At 37.5% G+C, this 3,932-nt stretch overlaps 1 non-coding gene across 1 annotated transcript; it reads right to left on the bottom strand.

The window, feature by feature from the left end:
* Positions 1-303: 303 nt before the first annotated feature.
* TRNAS-CGA lies at positions 304-385 on the bottom strand. The gene has a single exon. It is a non-coding gene; the product is annotated as a tRNA-Ser (tRNA).
* Between the last annotated feature and the right edge of the window lie 3,547 nt (positions 386-3,932).

The raw sequence follows: 3,932 nt of genomic DNA on the forward strand, positions 1-3,932 counted from the left end.
GAAGGGTGAAGTTTCTAACCTTTAGAACACTTGAATGAGTGAAATCCCCACGAAATGATCAAAAATCCGGCAACACCTCCCCTATTTCGCCATGAATAGATGAAGCCTGAGTTAGAGAAAATGGCTCGGGTAGGAAGAAGAAGACGTTGATTTATAGGAGGGAAGTTAGTACCGGTTGGGAGTTTCAACCGATACTAAAGGGGATCACGGGACCTCCTGACCTGGTACTGATGTAAAAATTAACCGGCCCGTGGAGAAAGTTTCCTGGCACCGTGAAAAATCAAAAGGATAATGCCCAAAAAACGTCGACAGCAGGATTCGAACCTGCGCAGGCAAAGCCCAACAGATTTCGAGTCTGTCTCCTTAACCACTCGGACATATCGACCATTCCTCTTTAGTTGACTGAAGACAGTTTAATATACTGTTAGGGGCTGAGACAGCTTTTTTAGCAATAAATCAGGTATACATCAAGTATTTACATATATACGTGTTTTGTTGGGCCACAATCTTCGTTTGCTGAGTTAAAACTTAGCCTAAAGCCGCCAAGCTCGAGAAGACCTAGCACCGTGAACAAACAATCCAAATTCGGAAAGATCGATGCTGCAAGCGAAATTAGTCAATGGACCGCACTGAAGTCAATTTCCAACTTGAGCGGTCTGCATGGCAAATTGCCAGCTGCGGACTTTATAACAATGTACGTATTCCGGAGTAGTTTTGTAGTAAAGTTGAAATCATAGTTATTGCCGATGCAAACATGCAATCAACATGGCAAAAAACTATAAATTCGGTACATGTTGCAAGCTATCTAACCGACGGCACGTATCATTCTAGCTGGCATGAACATTCGATTTTTCGTATCTAATTGGCTGCTCCTACGCCGCGCCATGACGAGTTTCATCACGATCATTCGTCGCGGCTGGTGCAGGGCCACCGGTAGGTACGGGCAAATCTACTCTTATTTACGTTCAAATCTAAATACTCCCTTCATCCCAAATTATAAGTCGCTTTGACTTTTTTGGTACATCCACTTTGCTATGCATCTAGATATATTGTTATATCTATATACATAGCAAAGTGAATGTATCAAAAAAGTCAAAGCGACTTATAATTTGGGATGGAGGGAGTAATTATTATTCACTCCTTACCCTTCTCAATCCTACCCATATCCAATGGATAATTAACTTTGGGTTACATATATATATACATATCCAATTGATTATACACTCTCCATACCTTACCCTCTCTATTTCTGATGGGTATATAATTTTGTACCCATATCCTGCCCATTTGAAGTGGGTGTGGATTTAGGATAGAGGATATGGATACCTAGTGACGAAGGGGTGCGGTTATGCATCGCATGCAAAAAGTGACAGATAAGCCGTTGTCACCTTCTGTAGCTGGCCTCTAGCCTGATTGGTGGGTCGCGTGATGATTACGGGGCTGTGCGATGAAAGAATCGAGTGGAGGAACAGCTCACTGGAGTTGGTGATGTCATCCACATGCAAGAGGATCCGAAAACTAAAAAAGTCATAACTCTTGAATCGGACCTTCAATTCAAATTTTGATTGTAACATTAATTTTTTATAACAAAATCTTCAAAACAAGATCCCAATTCACTATGTTTGGAGAATATTTTAAAAATATATTTTTTGGATATGATTACTTAATTATGAATACTGCAAACAAATACTTCAACACCACTATTTTCTGCGAAAAAAATTAAACATATTTTTTGAGTTCATATTTTTTGTTCGAAGTGTATGATTGTTTTGTTCCACGAGTTTGTATAATTTGTTCCACGTGTATATGTTTCACAGAATATGCTACCTTCATTAAAAAATGTGAATAAAAAAGTTTGTCCATATAAAGTTCAGCATGGGCGCGATTATAATTGCGCCAAGGTGACAATTCTGCGCTTGTCACCTTCTATATGTTCCAACCACCATGCACCTACACACGAATTAGTGGGCCGCATTCAGCCCAATAATTAGCGCATAAAGGAGCATGTACCCACTTAATTAATCACGTGGTGACGAAGGACCTCCCCGCTTTACCAATGCATGCAACAATTTGTGAAAAGAAAAACCATGCATGCAACAGTTAGTGGAGAGAGCATGCATGAATGCAAAAAAGATAAAAATAATTGTGACCAACATGCATGCAAATCTAAAAACTAAAAAAAGTGATAACTCATAAACCGAACATCCAAATTAAATTTTAGTTCCGCTATTATATTTATTATAATGAGATATTCGAAACAAGACCCCAGTTGACGATGTTTTGATAATATTTTTAAAAAAATATTTTTAACATACAGATTAATTAGTTCTAACTAATGCGAACAAATACTAACACCATGAACAAATTACTATTTCCTGCTAATAAAAAATTAAACATGACGAATAAAAAATTGGTGCGATGCGAAAAAAATATTGAACATCATGAACATTTGATTGTGTAGGATAAAAAAAAGAAACTGAATCATTGTCAATAAATAAATCCACATCATCGCACAACTTAATATACAAAACCAAACAAATAATTTAGAATAAATCGGTCTAAAAAACTAAAACCACACGCGAATACTTGAGTTTATATAGCAACAAAATAATTTAACATTACAAACAAATATTATAACGAATGGAACAAATTATTTTTACTATCAAACAATTTAGTATATTAAGAGAACAAATATATAACAATATTATAACAGTAAGAAAAAATAATATAATAAACACAAAAAAATGCATACACAAATATAAATTAAGAAATAAGAAAAGAAAAAACAAATGGAAAATGAGTAATAAATAAATTGAAGGAAAAAATAAAACAAAAAATACGAAAGGGATAAACAAAAACAAAAGAGGAATAATATAAAAGGTTAAAAATAAAAAATAGATCAAAATAAAACAAGTCATTATACCTAATTTGGCATGCGGCATTAGCACCAAATATAGCTAATAAATAGGAGTAATCAAGATCATTTTTACCTCTTGTTAATCTGTTCTAAAATTTCTTAGGCGACTTATTTTATGGGATGGAGGGAATATACCTAAAACAACTTTACGAACTCACAGGACTAATTTGGATACAAAATAACCTACCTAAAAACAAGGAAGAAAAGCAAAACGGAAAGAGAAAAATCACATTCATGTGAGAAGGGAAAAAGGAATAAAAAAGAAGAAAAACTAGGAAGGAAATCAATAGAAGAAAAAAAGGAAACGAAAAAGCATGGAAGAAGAAAGAAACAGAAAACATGAAGGAAAAGTAAGGAAACTAAAAAAGTAACGAATGAAAAGACGGGTAAACACAAGGTAGAAAGAAAAAATAGAAGAAATAGCGAGAAGGGAAATAAAAAAGAAAGAAATAGGAGAAGAAAAAAAATAAAAAGTGGCGTGTTGGACTTTGACATGCTTGCATGTACAATCACACAGCAAATCAGTAGAAACACATGCATCAAAAGAAGAGCTTCAGATATCAGATCTCAAATGACTCACTTCTCCCTATGTTTGTGAATGCGGATAGCTAGACGCCTCACACGTATGGTTGTGGACTCCTGCTGCCCCCACGCAAGTGAAAATATTAATGGGTCTGTTTACTTCAACGGTCCACGTGCACATTCTTACACGTGAATAATCATCGCATATGCCACGTATAGCTTTTCCCTTAGTGGGTGCTGCATTAGCCGCAACCGCAGCATGGCTGCTGCTGGTGTGCAGGGGGCTGTCGGCGCACAAGTTGGCGCCGAAGAGGCGGAACCGTTGGCGCTCCATGAACGCCCACACCTCAACCACGTCGTCCTCTTGGAGCTGCACCGCCGGACGAAGTCGAGGTACCCGCACCCCTTGACGATCGTGTCGTGGCTGCTGTCCCACCGCGACATCCGCAGCTCCTTGGCTCCGGTGGCGAGGTCCACCAGCTTCACGCTGAGC

Source organism: Setaria italica, chromosome V, assembly GCF_000263155.2.
Source record: "Setaria italica strain Yugu1 chromosome V, Setaria_italica_v2.0, whole genome shotgun sequence".
Taxonomy (NCBI): Eukaryota; Viridiplantae; Streptophyta; class Magnoliopsida; order Poales; family Poaceae; genus Setaria; species Setaria italica.